General features: G+C 34.4%; 1 long non-coding RNA gene across 1 annotated transcript in view; it reads right to left on the minus strand.

The window, feature by feature from the left end:
• Window positions 1–17287, minus strand: part of LOC103672227 — a 191262-nt gene that overhangs the window by 43054 nt on the left and 130921 nt on the right. The window contains exon 4 of the long non-coding RNA XR_005832387.1: window positions 11624–11681. This is a non-coding gene — a long non-coding RNA (uncharacterized LOC103672227). The remainder of the gene's footprint in view (window positions 1–11623; window positions 11682–17287) is intronic.

Consider the following 17287-nt stretch of genomic DNA (forward strand, 5'->3'; position numbering starts at 1 on the left):
AATACGGTTATGATGATACTGTCAATAGATGCGCTAATTTACCTTTAGTTGCTATCAAGTCCAAATTTTGCCATTCTAGATTATGCTAGTATGCCAGTGAACTTAAACCCACCCGTGGCAAAATCACAAAAGTATATTAAATGACTTCATGCATGTCAATCCATGAAAATGTAAATTGTGCCTGAGTTCTAAGGTGGAAATAAAAAAGAAGACATCAACCAAAGTTTTTATGACTTGAGTTAGTGTCTTGAGTTGTTCTTGAATAAAAATTGTTTATAAATCTTACATTAAAAAATACTATATTTAAGATGATTTTAATGAGAAAAAAGAAGGTTCTGGACATTTTGGTGAAAAATCAAGGATTAAAAATTCATTTTCAAAAAGCTTAAGTATATGAGCTAATTTAGATGAAAAAATCAGATTTCTGAGCTATTTTGATACAAAATCTGCTTTAAAATTATGGTTTTAGAAATTACTTTGAGATAATTTTAATGAAAAACCTGATTCTAAAAATTTTTGATGAAACGTAATGCATAAAGAAAGCAGTGGCTAATTCTATGATTTTTAAACTACTCAGTTGACTTCTGGAAATATTGACTCTGTAAGACCTTTGTCCTTGTCAATGTCACAGTTAATTGATACGATGATACCCCTAACTGTCAATACTCCATCTTCATCTTTGACTCCTCAACAGTATTCGAGATGGTTTGTCACAACTGTTGCTGGAAGTATTTCCTTCACTTCAGCTTTAAAGTCAGGACATTCTCTTGGTTTTTGTCTTCCTGCAGTCCGTCTAGTCCAAGCTTGTAAAACCTCTCTGCTGAGTTATTCTAATAGAGTTCTAAATTGCCTTTATTTACCATCCCTATAGCCTCTGCACAGTATACAGCCAGAGTGAGTCTGCTAAACTATGTCAGATTCTGAGATTTCTTGGCTAAATACATTCAATGGTTCCCCATATCTCTAAGAGTAAAAGTAATATCCGTGAAATGATCTATAAGCAATATTTCTTGTAAGCTCTGCTATCTTTTGACCTCATCTTCCATTATTCTCTCTTCTCATTCTGATCAAGCCATAGTGGTCTGCTTGCTGGTCGATAAACAGGCCAGGCAAACTCCTACCTCAGAGCTTGGCACTTGCTATTTTCCTTTGAGTATAATTTTCTTTCTCTAGATATTAGCATGACTTGGCTACAAACTTCTTTCAAGTTGTCACTCAAATGTCACCTCTTCCATTAAGCATTCTCTAAGTATCGTTTTTCTCTTACGCTTGATTATTCCTATCTTCCTTCCCACATTATTTTGTTCCTTTGCATTTAGTACTTTAAAAGTTTATTTTGCTTATTCATGTGAAGTTTTCTATAAAATTTAACATAGTTTATGTTACAGGAGAAAAAACTTTTCCTTTCCTTGGTCATTGGTAGATTAGCACTGCCTAGACAATGAATGACTGGCATATAATGTACACATTTTCGTAAAATTAAATTTTGATTAAATTTATTTTTTTTAGACATTATGTCTGTGCCATAGAAATTTGTGTGGAAGAGTGCCAGCATGTGGAAAGTAAGGCTGAGAGGGCAAAAGACTTGCAAATTTTTTCTACTCATCTGTACTATGTCCCAACGAAATAATTTTAATGGAAATTTATGAATATACGATGCACTGTGTGCACTGTTTTTCAAAGTACCCTAAAATCTGCTATGTGGTTAAAACATCAACAAAAAATTTTCAAGTAACACTCACCCTTCAACCAAAGAAAACTGGTATTCTGTACATTTTCCTGCCTTATTATGGTGGGCTGCCTTCCCTTTCTGAAAACCTCAAATGATGTTGGTTGTTTAATGGTAAGAATTTACTCCATTCTCATTTAAAGAGATTTTGTTTGTTTGTTTGCTTGCTTAGTTTATTTGCTATGTCTACTAATGTTGTTGTAAACATAACCAAAAATTAAGGTCATAGACTTGATATGATGATAATCATGGAACTATTGGTGAGTTAATGAATCCAATATTGTCTTTAAGTAGACACGTTGATTAGGAATGTTAGCAAGAAAAAAAAATTACTGGCTCTTAGAAATTTTCAAGATGTGGCAGGAGCTAAGTCCCTCCTGACTTCCACATGGTTGTTCTGCAGTGATTAAAACATTATTATGTTTCCTTTACATTTTACAGAACATTTAAATGTAAATTCTTACTTAAAATTAAGTGATTCTTACTACATCAGTTGTATCCAACTGATACTCTAAATAATTCAAACACATAAACGTTTAGCTCATGTTGTTCATTTAATAAATGAGAGAAAATATCGACACTTGACAATAATACTTTGCACTGCAGTATTTTTTATAGTACATGGAGCTCTACATAAATTTGTGCATTGGAGCCTCAGAGGATCTGATTGAATTACATGAGATAGGCATAATAATTCCTATTTTAAAATAAGGGTTCTGGGACTTCAATACCTAAAACAATGCTCAGTTCTGAAAAGTTATAAGAGGATAAAGATTCCAGTCTGTCAGACTCTGTTCAGCATAATTCTTGATTGCTTTATGTTCAGACTAACACACTTCTATGTGTTCCACAATTGTCCACAGTACCAGCATTATTTAGGAAACTCTCCTCTTGCACTTGTTCTTTTGTCACTGCACCCTCTTCTTATTAAGGATGTAATATAGTATCATTTGGCCTTGTTTCTGAATTTTATTTACAGCACAGCATTATGATAATGATTTAGCATTTCTGCAAGTCCAAGTTCTTCAGGAATCATCTTCATTAATTTATGTTTACAAAAGGCAAGGGAGATAAACATCTGATCTGGTACATATAGATCATAGAACAGAAAATGCTAATTTTTAACGAGAGCTCAGATTTTCCTTTTTGCTCAAAATTAAATAGCAAGAGACCATTTTTAATAGTAATGGTGTGAGAGATACAATTAGTGAAGTTATATTTGCATTTATCCTTGGACATTAAGGATGATATTGGCTGTAAATTTCTCATTTTAATGCTTTGCTGAAAATCTTTCATTATCATTTCCTATCCAATACCAGCACTCTCTGAGATAATGCTAACACCAAGTTAATTTAACAGTATCTAGAATTGTAGGAAAGAAATACTTTAAAAATAGAAAGAGTACCTGTCTTGCTCATTGTTGATTTCTTATTTTCTAAGTCAGTACATGGTACATTGAATGAACTATGTAAATTTTTATTAATGAATACACACTAACTATGTTAAGAGAGAATTTAAGATGTTAAGAGACGTTAAGGCATTAAAAGAGATGGGGGAGATGAAGAAGTATCAGTCACACACACAAAAAAGAAAAAGCTAAAAGGAAAACTATTCTTTCAAAATGTATTTAATAATGCACAAATCAAAGAGCTGAGTGTGTTGCATGATTAGAAGTGTCTTTGTTAAGAAATAATCTTTTCATGCATTCTATGTATGATGTAGAGTAGTTCAGTAGGAGAACATCAGGCAATATGTGATCTTGGAACTAGTTAAAATGAGGAAAATTACTACATGCAGTTAGAAGAATTTGGAAGTGTTAATACCAATCACAGTTTATGTCCTGGGGACTATTTTTCCCCAATGATATGAGAATTGTGACTAAGGCCCAATGTTGAAAGAAAATGTGGTCGGTAGCCAAAATCCAACTTGAGAAATTCTAGTCTTTGGACTCCGCCACTTCTTTCGAGAATCTCTGTGAAAGGTGCTAGAACCAATGAATAGAGTGGAATGGCTAGAAGAGAGGAGGCCAGATTTTGGAGAGAGATTTCTATTTGGACAGGACTGAGATAGGCATGGAGAAGATGAGTTCAAGCAGGATCTTCTACAATAAGAAATGGTGCAGAGCACAGTCCCACATAGGCCTTTCAAAGTACTCACAAATACACCCGCGAGAGAGAACATTCAAAATCCAGCCTGCAGCTTTTTGAAAGCCAATCAGTGTCAGCCAGAAAGCAGCCAGAGGATTAACAATTTGCCAGTCCAGCAAGGGTACTGGCTCCAATTCCCTTCACTACTCTCCTGACACTGGTGGTTCTAACACCTCAAAGACAGCTGACCAGAGATACGTAAAATACTAACTTCTCCCTTCTAGTCCACCTTCTATCTCCTGAGTTCTAAAGGTTCCTTGGGGGCAGAGATCACCGAAATAGATTTAGTGGGGTCCTAGATGATAGAATAAGATCCTTTTATTAATACAAGGTGTTAAAATGTACAGAGTTTGGACAGATGACATTAAAGACACTTTGGGGCACTTTTTTAAAACAAAAAACAAAGAGTTTCATGAATAACTTTCTGAGACTTCTCTATAAACTGGACAGACTTTTTTCTAGAATTTTACCAGCAGTTAACAAAAAGGAGGAAGCTATGTTCTACATAAAAGAATTTGTATTTAAAATGTTTCTTTTTTCTCACAAATAGGTAAGCAGAATAGAGGACGTGAACAAATTGGTTATAGGGATCTGAGACATTCTGTGAGATTATTTTTCAATATTTTTGCATTTTAACATATGATAAAATATATAATAATATAAGAACTTGATAAATGTTTTAGATGACTGTTGTACCTGAGTTTTGTCACATGTTTTCAGTACCTGTTTTTTATTTTTCTATATAATTATGTTGTGCCAAGTAAAAATTCTTTTATTATTGTAAGCAAATGACAGGGGTTGTTTTAATATTTAAATGATGCCTTCGCTTCTAGGGAAGGTTTACGGATGTCGCTATGTGCTGAATTTAAAGGATTATCAATAGTGGATGCATCTGCACTTACATATTTCTTTATGTTCATACATAAAGTACTACATTCTTGTCTTTACGTTGTTTCACATGTTTTTGTTTTGTAATTTTTGACAAAATTAGATTAAACTATACCTGTTATTTTCACTTGACTTTTAAAAAATGTGACAACACTTAAATGTTATAATTTTGTCCGTATACAAAAAAGTCCATAATATATATGCATATACTTACATACATGCAATATAAATGTGTGAGTGTTTATAGTGTATATAAATCTACAGACCTCTTTTTGAATTTCCTTAATATCCCACATAGGGATATATTTGGTCATTTTTTCATCTTTAGTTATCATTTGGACTCTGGGTGATAATGATGTATAAATATAGGCTCATCAGTTGTGACAAATACACCACATCAGGGAGGGATGTTGGTAACAGGGGAGGGTATCCACGTCTTTGGAGGCAGGGGTGTGCTATGATCTGAATGTTTGTGTCTGCCCAAAATTCATGGGCTGAAATCCTAACCCAAAGTGATAGTATTGATGAAAGATAGTTGGAAGAAAAGCAGGCAGGGACAATGGGGTCCCCCCCACCCTAAGAAGAAACCTCTCTTAAAAGGATTTTACACCACCCCAGGAGTAGCTCTCCACCCTTTCCCATGTGACAGTTAGATGACAAAAACCTGACTGGGAGACAGGCACAGGGAGGGTTCATCAGATTAAAACAGCCCTGCCAACAAGCCCATAAAAACCCCTAGACTTAGAAACTCTGGTGGCAACCCCTCAGGTCCCCTCCCTCTTTGGGAGCTTTGTACTATCACTTTACTGTCGCTCCATAAACTTTGCTGCTTTGCTGCCCACCACTCTTCATTCTTTGAAGCTGTCTGACCAAGAACCACAGGCACCAAAGCAGAGGAAATCCTGTAACAGTATTTGGAGGTGGGGCCTTTGGGAAGTGATGAGACCAAGAGGCCTCAATCATTAGGACTCTGCCCATGACATTAATATCCCTACAAGAGACCCCAGAGGGCTAGCTAGTCCCTCCCACAATGGGAAGTTACAGTAAGTAGATGGCCATCTAATGAGGAAGCAGCTCTCACTAGACACTGAATCTGCCAGTGCCATCATCTTGGACTTCCAGCATCCAGAACTGTGAGAAATAAATCTCTCTTGTTTATAAGCCACTCAGTCTATGGTATTCTGTCATAAAAGCCTGTTTGTTAACTTATCTGTCTCTTTCCAGCACAGTATTTGACAGAGGAGGTCACAAAACTCATTTCCATATTCTCTTGGACTCGGGTTATATGTAACCGCTTTTTTTTCTATATTTCCCAGTATTTGATGATTTCCTAAAAATCTCTTATAAACATATACATAATTCCATTGGTATCAAAGGACATGTTCTATATATACACTTCTGACAGAGTAGGCAGTTAGCTAGATATGAACAGGATTTTCCAACTATTAAAAAAGAGAAAAATCAAGGACTCGCCAACCACACCCCCCATCTCCCCAGGGCTGCAAAGGGGAAGTTTCAAACAGCTGGGGGAGCAGGGGAGCCCTGGGGCAGAGGCACGCGCTCTTCCCTATATCCACTGCCCTAAAGTAACCTACGGTTTCATTGTAATACATTTACACTGTGGTTTGGTTCCCCCTTGAGAGGGATGGCTGCTAGGAAATTTCCGCTAAAGATCATACATGGCCTTAACCTCCCCCTCCCAACCTAGGGGAAGAGACTGCCAGGTGATTGGAGAACCCTCACACAAAGACCGCCCCAATTGTGAACCTTCAAGCTAAATACAGATAAAAGGAGAACATAGCCTTAACTCTGGTGCAGTTGCCACCTCAGGGCCTGACTGCATCCCTGTCTTTTCTCTTTAACTGCTATGGACTCTGGGAAACAATCTGAGAGAAGGGGGTGAGGCGGTGGGTTAGCCCCGTGATGGGTATTAAGGAGGGCACGTATTGCATGGAGCACTGGGTGTTATACCCAAACAATGAATCATGGAACACTACATCAAAAATTAATGATGTACTGTATAGTGACTAACATAATAAAAAAAATAGTAAAAAAAATAAAGAACTGCTATTAAATTCTTACTTGAGAGTTTGGCTCTGAATTCTTTCTTGGCAGAACTGAGGTGGGCCTGGAGGGAAAAGATCCACCTTTGATATTTTCAGTTTTGAAAAGGCTTGCTTTGTGGCTTAAGCCTATAGTAAATGATGGTAAAAGTCACATATGTACTTAAATAAGGTTTTTTGTGTTACTGATAAATTCACTGTTCTCTAGCTATTGCATCAATTCCTCCTTTTTTACTGTGCAAATCTCATATCCTTACTGATTTTTCTGCCTTTTTTATAAAAGTTTTGAGAACACTGTCTTAAAACAGTCTCTTACTTTTGAGAATTTCCTAGGTTTTTTTTTTTTGTTTAAATTTTTTTAATTAAAAAAAATTTAGATTAATTTTGCCAGTTTCCAAAAATATTTTGAGTATGTTATTTGTTGCAAATTAATTTTGTATTTAAATTCAAGATGGTGGACTATTTTCATATTATGAAGTTTCCCTTTTTCTCAAATAATACCTGCATTCAAGTCTATTCTGTCTGATACTACTTTGATTAAGGTCTGCTTATTATAAATTTTTAAAAAACGTATTTCTACTTTTAATATTTTTGTATCCCCAGGTGTAGGATGAATCTCTTATAAGAAGCATATAGTAGGCTCTGCATTTTTTTTTAGTAAATGCTGACCATCTCTGTCTTTTAACTGAGATTTTTGTCTTTTTCCATCTTATGTAATTATTAAGAATCAACAACATGCTGGTAAATGTTTAACGATATTCTTCCAAAAATTATATATATACAAATTATTTTATATATTGTACTGATATAAAAAATGTAGAATACAATTTTTAAATAATACTAAATTTTAATACTGCACTATGTAAAACAATAAATTGCAGATAGCATATTTATTCTCACTAAATACTATCATTGCTTTTTGCCAAACTGTTGTTATCTGCAGCCAAATTATGATTGCAAATGATGATTCCAACATAAATGTTTGTTGATATTTTTATGTTATAAGACAAAGTGTAACAAAAAAACATATGTCAGAACTTCACTCTTGTCAATAATATGAACAACTTCTTTGCTGAATTAAATGATAGTTTTTGAACACTGGAAGAACATTTTCTTAAAATTTTGTGTGATTTACAATGAATATAGACATGACACAGTTGAGTGTGCATTATTGTCTCATTATTGTCATTCTGAACAACCAGCAATGCAATAAATGAAGCCCTGATTTGTACCATTTGTTCATTTTTGTCATGTAAAGACTCCACCACGGCAGATTTCAAGCTATTGACACGATGTCACTGACCATGGTGTGGCCAAGTAAGCGCAGTAGCAAACCATTCAACGTCACGTTTCCACCAGATACAAGAGATGTTAAAAAAAAACAAAAGCAGAAAGAAACCTAAAGGTTACAATGAATGGTAAAATGTAGTAAAATAATCAAGAATGGTGGAGTGTAAGCTGTGGTTAGACACCTTCTCAATGATGTAGAAGTGTCTGCTCTATTTGACGTTTTTCTCAGTTTTTATGATATGAGAGACAGATTACTGACTTTTTCATAAGGTGACATATTTTCTCCATATGCTAACATGTTGCATGTCAAAAGGAAAACATTCCGGAATTCTGATTTTTTTTGGTAAATATCTTATTACGCTTCCAGTTAGGTGAGAGAAATTTCCCATTCAAGTATGATGGACTACTTCATGAGTTCCGTGTGGTCTGTCACAGAACGTAATAATCTCCTTGATAACGGACTTGCTATAGTAATATTTTCCCCACCTCCCCTCTTTTTTTTTAAGACGACAACCTTCTTTTGCTTTAGAATGGTACTGAAGTCACAAATACAATAAAGACATCATTTTTTTAGGACCAAGTACATTTGTAAAATTGTTTTAGTCTGCAGAATGGTTTAGAAGCAATTTGTCAGTTGAGCCAATGTGATTACACATTCAATTTTATGACTATTACCTTCCTTTACCAAATAAACAAAATAATTAGAGAAAACAGTGAAGTTACAATCCATTTAATACTCATAAAACCTTCCTGTTGATGTAGCTTTAGAACTGGGCAACTGAAGTAACTATCCATCTTGCTTTTAGAGTAATTGCAGTTTTAAATGTGATCTCAGAGCAGAACAACCCCTGTAATTAACCACCTTGCTTTTGGAACACCTTTTTATCAGTGTGTGTCTTTGAAGCAGAACTAAAAGGAAATAAAATAATTTTCAGTATACTATTTTTTTCCTGAAGTAGTTTGTTCCAATTAATTTGCTGAATATAGGACATCCAGTGAACCACAGTGTTCACGTTACTTTAATGCACTAAAATCATGGTTCTGTTCTCCACACTTTGTATTACTTTCGCCAAAAAGAGAATTATTGCTATCAACTATTTCCACAAGGTGTATGCTTCTCCAAGTGTTTTATGAAAGGTTTTATTATATTTTACTCTTACCAGTCTTGAGAATGAGGCTAATATGATTCCCCCATTTTATTGAGGGGTTCAACATCTATTTCTGTATGTCTTCTTTGAAAAGAACTGAATGTTATGTTTTGGTCATCATTTATATGATGGAATGAATAGATCACATTGGATAAGACAAAGCAAGTGTTACATCTCTGGTATTTTGCAACCCTGACTGCTTGAATTATTCCTAGGACAGTGGTGCTGTTCTCCAGCTGCTCTATGTCAGGTGTACTGTCTAAGGCTATAATTCTGATACAAGGCCCCCTAAGTTAATGACTGATTTTAAATGAGCTAACAAAATATGGTAAGGACTAAAAGGGTTATTTTAGGGCAATTTTTAAAAGTGGAAAACAGAAGAGATTCCTTTCTCTTTGCCATGATATTCATTAGCTAATAAGTTTTTTTTTTTTTTTTTTTACACGAGTCAGTAAATAAAATGTTTGGATCTCCTAGAGAAAAGAAATACTCAATATAGTCACTTAATTCAATAAAATTAATACATATTATTAATTTATTGTTTAATTAGTTGACTTTCAAAATGCCATATTATCTTCTCATATTGGGCATCATTCTCTGAGAACATTGTTTGTTAAAATGTTACAGGAAATTTAAAAAATTAACAGTCCATTCAATCAAATATACATTTTCAAAATGCTGAAAAACTTTTTTGACTCCAAAGTGCTCTGAGCAGAGGAATATTTAATTTCCTAATTTTAACAAATATTATCTGAATATCAGATAATCAGATCTGAACTGCAAAGGTATTTCAGTTCTTTGCTGATGAGGTCAATCTCCTTCTACAGGTAGAAATTTAAGCAGTGATTCAAAAATTTCAATGACTCTCCACCCATAGCATTGATTTTTAGGGCAGTCAAACAAACTTAATCACTGCTTTTTCCTCTGTCTGTGAAGTAGTAACTTGTTTCCTTCCTTTATATGCTAGACAATTGGCAGTAATGATAACCTCATTCTCTTTTGAGGTTTGAGATGTAGGCATCCTCTGCTCCCTGACAGAGATGCTATGCTACAAAGCAGACTTGTTGTTAAACAGCTCTCTCAGTGATAGTTGACAAGTTCAGATATGCAAAGACAGAGTAAGCATTGCCACCAGGAAAATGAATGATTCCTTGGCAAAACAAACAAACAGCATGGGCCCTGTGACCCACAGAGCCAAAAACTCACTCCATGGCTCCATCTATAAAAATCCTTTTTTCTCAACTCACTAATTCTGTTTCGCCTTCCATATATTTAAGGCTTTCCAGCCCAATGTCTAATAAATCTATGTTCCAGACTGTGTTCTCACAAACATCTCAACACTTTAATCTCACTCCATCCTACTTCACCCACCCGCACAACTTGTCTATGCTAACAGTTTCCAGCTCCTCTTTTGCTCACTCAGCTTTTCTCTATAGACTACACTAGCACTTTTTCTTATTTCTCTTCACGTTTTTCTCCCAGTCCTGCATTACAAAAAGCTCAAACCCTGTCTGCAAAGTTCAAATCAGAAGAAAATGAGTAGAAAGTTTAGAAGGTGGAAAAAGGGAAAATGCATTTGTTAATATATTTGTTCCCTTATCAAGGCCAACTGGGGGGAGGGTATTAGTTTTATGTAGTGTAGATGGAACTTAAAAAAAAAAAAAAAAGACGAAGAACAGGACTCTTCATTTGGTGACTTATAGCCAAATGAAACACTAGCAATTTTGAGGGTCACAGTAGATACGCATAATTTTCATGCTGCTAAGGAAAAGAGTGCTGAGGTACAGTCCCTAGGTCATTATGCAAAATCAATTTACAATTTCTGTGAACACATACTGGACCTTGGAAATCTTGTTCCAATTAAAAAAATAAAACACATAAAACTTAATCAGTTGCCTTTAACATTGATCACCTGATACCAAATTAACATAAGATGATAAATGGGATTTGGGGTCAAAAGACTTGGGTTTAATCAGGCCTCTTCTCCATGTTCACTCTGTGGGTTCAAACAAGTTTCCATTAATTGCTTGAGCAGTTTTCTTAGATGTAATGAGAAATTTCTCATTAACCTTGAAGAATTGCTGTGAGACTTAAACATAATGTATACTAAGCATAGGTGCTTAGATACAGAGCATAATACAGACTATCTGTATAGTTAGATACAGAGTATCTAACACTTGGTATGTGCTTGATGAATGACACTAAAATTTCCTATATATTTGGTTTTTTGATTAATTAAATATATATTTAGGTGTACATGGAAGTTCATTTATGCATTCCCTTATTCATCAAGGATACATTTGTTTGACATAAAACATGGGTGCAAAAATAAAGAATACATGTATTTCTCATTATTACCTTTACAGTGATGTTTGCTTTTTGTTCTTCAAAGAAATCCCTAATGTCTAATGGAAATCTGAAAAGGAAAAGGAAAAGAAAAAAGTGAGCTTGTTAAAGATTACTCACCAAACACTGCATGAATGACTATCCTTGTGTTATAACTCTAAACACCTTGATGAAAGCTGACATAAGACTTCTTAAAATTAAATTATAAATGTGATTAAGCCAATGATCATTATAAGAACATTAATTAAATCTGCCACTTTGGGCCACATGATCGAATTTTTCTTTAATAAGTTTCATAGGTCAAAAGCTCTCAAATGAGCTAACCAGAAATTCCTGAGCAGGTGATCACATGAACACTCAAAGTCAATCAAGCGGTGCAATATGAAATTAAATTCCATATTTACACACACATCTTTTATTAGACATGTATTTACTCAAATTACAGAAAATATTGAAAAGCTTGAATGAAACCATGCATGTTATCTCTGCTTAGAGTAAAGAACACTTCCATGAATTTTTTTTGAGGTAAAAGTGCTGTTTTTCTGAGCTCAAGTAACCTCAAATTTTCATCACCAAAGTGAGCATTATCATTTTAGATTGGCAAGATGTTTTTTGCTCACTCCTAATCTTTTAATGTCATATTCATTGAATAAAACACAAAAATTCACATTTTTACAGGTGTTTATCTAGTAGGTCAGGTATATATTAAACCTATACCCTGAAATAGTTGAGAAATGAAAATACAGAGATGTCCATTGTATTAAGTGAATTTAGAGAGAAGGTAGCATGAACGTCCTAAAATATACTTTCATTTTTGAGGATTTTTTTGTGTTGCCTCATATTGTCTGCATTTCTATCACATATCAGTTCATGCTTACCCTTATGACTAAATGTAGTTCAAAAAATATGGTTTGAGTAATTTATCTGGAAGAAAAATAGCATTATTTGGTAAATGAGTTAAAAACTTAAGTTAAAGAATGAGCAAGTTACATCTAATTCCCACTATACTCTCCACTAGCTGAAGCCAAAGGGCTAAAACTAGAGGTGAGATTAGTAGGTACTCAGTTAATATTTATTATTAATTAACATTTAATTAGTTGTCTTTCAGAATGTCATGTTGATTATTTTTTCCTTTTGAGTATCATCAAAATGACAAATTTTGTGTTAAAATGTTGAGGAAATTTTTAAAATAAGTTAAAAGTCCATCAAATAATATACAAACCCTCAAAATGTTGAAGTTTTTTTACCCCAAAGTACTCTGATTATAAGAATAATTTAATTTATTCATTTTAGCAGTTTGTATCGGTTGCAGTAATCACAATTTATAAAACTTTAGTTAAAACAAGAAAAATATAGAAAGAAGATTTATAAGTAATTTTGGAGTTATTACAACTGTCAAATCAGAGTTAACTTAATAATTTCTACCTTCTTTCTTCATTTTTTAAATGTCTAGAGCTTAATATTTTGAATCTTACAGGCTCAACATCTAATATTTCTTTTTTGGTTTTATACTGGCTCTATTGTGACCACGGGGGAATGTCTATATCTCCATATCTATATGAGCAGATTGTCCAAGGAAAGCAGGGTAAATCATCCTGGATAATACTCAGGGCATACAATATAAACATATATATATTTACTTATTTGAAAGAGAGAGTATGCTCATGTGCGGACACAGGAGCAGAGGTGGGGGGTGGGAGAAGAGGCAGAGGTGGTGGGAGAGGGAAGGAATCTTAAGCACAGTCCAAGCTCAATGAAGAGCCCAATGGGACTCCATCCCAAGACCCTAAGATCATGACCTGAGCCAAAACCAAGAGCCTTGGACACTTAACCATCCAGGCACCCCATGGCACAAATTATATTTAACAACAAATTTCAACAACACAATTTGGACCCCACTGTATTAATTTTTAAAATGTAATTAGTTAACTAGTTAATTGATTAATTTTGCTATTTACATTCCAATTTACATTTTAGGATGGAAATCTGGCTCAGTCACTATGGAATATTTTAGCAAAATGCATTGAAATAATAGTCATTTAAGCCTAAATGTTTGGGGGCAGCAGCCTTTCCTAAGTGCTCTGAGGCTCCTTTAGCAGCAAAAGCAAGTCTAGGGACATCTCCAATGTACCATTCCTAATACATTGTTTTCTTTCATACCTCAGCAATCAAGTTGAGGTTCTTAGACACTGATCTACCAGAGTAATCCTCAGTTGTAGACTTTGTTCTGTATTTCAGTTATAAATATGTGGGAAGAAATGGACAGGCTCAAAACACCAGATCTAATGTCCCTTTAGGAATACTGCTGGGAACCAAAGCAACTTTAAGAAAGAATTAAAATGGCATAAATAGTAAAGCAGTATCAGTTCAGTATTTTAGTAGGAAATTGGATTAGAAGAGTAAAGTCTGGTTGATATTGGGATTTACTCCATGTACTTAAAAAGTTTTACCTTGCAACTGAGTTCTATAAATATGTTTAGATTAAGTTTATTAAACTATTTATGACAATAAAAATCATCCAAGTACTTTAGGAGATTATATTAACAGATAAATAAGGCATGTGATATTCACTGACAAATACAATTACATTGAAAAATTATATTTCTTCAAGTATCTTATAAATTACAGCTTTTAGAGTAATGGATTTTTGTGTTATGCTTTCAGTAATATTAACTATATTGTCTACCTTTTACAACATTTAACATATTTTATTTTGCCAACTGATGGTAACCCATAATTTATTCATATTTATTTATATGATTGTGTACATTTGAAAATTATTGAAAAAAATGATTCATTATATGATACAAAATAATACAAACAAAACTGTTCTATTTGATTCACTAGATTTTTAAGGAAATATATGCAGAGAATAAACTATATCTATATCAGATGATACCAGTTATTTAAAAGCAACGTTTCTGTAACTCACTCTGCAATTTATTAACCTATTGTTAGGAACAGACTAGTTCTTTGATATTAATTCATGAAACTTAATTTGAATAATTCCCTTGCTAATTTATTCATAAAACAGAAAGATAATAATGATGAATTCTGCTTAGTGTTTTTCACATGTCATTCAGTACTTTGATGTACTTAAAAAGTAACTATGAAAATGGATAAATATTCACTCAAGGTTTTGATCTCTCTAATACAGACATTTTCAAATCATTTTGAAAAAAAACTTTAGAAAAATAGCTGTGACTATAGTCTACTCAGATTATTCTAACTTGAAGTAAATTTAAAATAATATGTAACCATAAAAAGGCCCAGGAATTTCCCCTGAGAAGTGAAGTAAAACCGTAATTAAAACAAAAAACTGTTAGACTTTGAAGAAAAGCCAAACATTTGTATTAGGGTGATGCAGTAAAGTGCAAAGTTAAACAGAAGTGACTTAAATCATCAGCTAGGTGCATTTTCTGCATTTGTGCATTTTCAAATGTGTATATTTCAATAAAAGAAAAGGAAGTAAATTGTCATGGAAAGAGGACATGAATCTATTCCTGTCATCATACTTACAAAGTGAGAATAAGTCCTAAGGGGTAACTCCTATAGGAACTGACAGCATTGTGAACTTCAAGAGTTTTCCTGTGTCATCTGAATGAGGGTAGTCTCTGTTGAACATTGGTTTAAGTGGTCCATAGTAGTCACAATGATTCCCAGTCTCTTATACAGTGAGTACAGTGATTAGCAAAATCATTTTTAGCAAGAAGCATCCTCAGCTACATGTAGAAAATCTCTAGATGGGGAATGGTGCTCTGATTAAGACATATCAAGGTCACCTTGCTTGCCATTCATGACTTGGGTAAACAGAAGAACACAGAACCCAGGCTTCAGGAAAAAAAGAAAGAAAGAAAAAAAGAGAAAGAAAGAAAGAAAGAAAGAAAAAAAGAAAGAAAGAAAGAAAGAAAGAAAGAAAGAAAGAAAGAAAGAAAGAAAAAAGGAAGAAAGAAAGAAAGAAAAGAAAACCCAAAAGAAAAACCAAAAAAACCCCTGCACATTACACCTCTCAGTCAAGCAAGAATGGAAAATCTGTGACCCAGGATTTATTCACAGGAAGAGTGACTAGACAAAGGGTATGACCTGGAATTGGCCTATACCCTAGAGAACTGGGTAAAAAGAAAATGTGTAAGTAGATTCTGGAACCAGTGGGAAAGGATACAATGTTAAATACAGAACCCACTGAGCATACAGAGAAAAACAACTTTCCAAAGCAAGTATTCCCCAATTGAGGTCATTAAGAAAATATTACAGTCAGAGACAGAAGGTGGAGTAAAGAAATATCAGTGCACAGAGGGAAAGTCTTTTATAGCACACTTGTGAATTCTGCTAAGAGCAAAATTGTATCTGCGAAGGGAGCTGAACAGGTTTTGACAGTAATTTGCTTCAGTCATTATTATTTGTGAATTAGTGTCCTGTGTGGTAAGAGCAAAGAAATATTTCAAAATACATATTTCAGTTCTGAAAATGTAGGCTTGTTTTAACACTCCAGTTCATGATAACTGTTGCAGTAACTAAATAAGAGCTGCAGACAACTAGAAGAGAAAAACACATCCACATGATGAAGTCAAATATTCATATCCCACTCATTTAGTTTAAGAAATTTTGAAAACAATAGCTGTGCACAAAAATATTTCATTCTCTCCTACCAGAAGTCATTATTTGTATTTAAGTAACAATTTATGTGCTAAGTATGTTACATTCCAATGTGTTCCAGTTCCAACAAACAAAACTGCAGGGAAATAACTACACAAAAATGCTTGAATGAAGATGACACATAGTCACATTCCCTGTTGTGACACCATGCATAAGGGCTTAAATCAAAAAGATTTGCAAAACCAAGTGTTAGTGAGGATGTAAAGCAAATGGAATCCTCACAGATGGCAGAGGAGAATGTGAAAGGACACTACACTTTGGAGAAGGGCATATATCTACACTGTACTCTGCAATTAAGCTCCGTGAAAATACATACTCATGAAAAGACTTGTACAAGCATATCGGTAGCAGCAATATTTGTAAAAACTAGCAACTGCAAAAACAAGCGAAGCCAGAACAGAACAAAACAATTGTCCATTAACAGGAGAACAGATAAATACATGTGGTTCAGCCACACAATGAAATACTACTGAGCAATAGAAAAGAATGAGTTTCTGATTACTGAACCTCAAACTATAAAGCATAAATTTGAATGAAAGAAGTCAAACATGAGAAAACAAGTAAAATTAATTATTGGTGATAGAGGTTAGAAAGTTTGAAATGTTGCAGGAAAATAATCAGACCGGCGACAAACCAAGTAACACTTGGAGAAGTAGGAGAACTCAGGTTTATTTTATGCCGGTGGACCCAGACAAGCTCGCAACCCGAAATTCTGAGCCCCGGGCAGCAGGGTTACGGAGCTTTTATAGGGGAGCGCAGGGGGTCAGGTACCAAGGGCTGTGCTGACCGCTGGTGGGTGGGTTTAAATTGGGCGGGGTTGCTTTAGGGGGAACATCAGTTAGGGCAGGGAGCCTGTTGCGGGAAGCCTGCTACAGAAGCAGAAACAGCTGATTATTTCTTGCTTGCAGAGGGGCTTCTGGTTATCTCTCACTATTGTCAGTAACTTCCCACCTTTTGGGGCCTACTGGCCTGGGCCTGCACTGAGTAATCCTCCTCTACACCACTACTGGGTATACCAGG

The sequence above is a fragment of the Ursus maritimus genome, unplaced genomic scaffold (genome assembly GCF_017311325.1).
Source record: "Ursus maritimus isolate PB19 unplaced genomic scaffold, ASM1731132v1 scaffold_5, whole genome shotgun sequence".
NCBI lineage: Eukaryota > Metazoa > Chordata > Mammalia > Carnivora > Ursidae > Ursus > Ursus maritimus.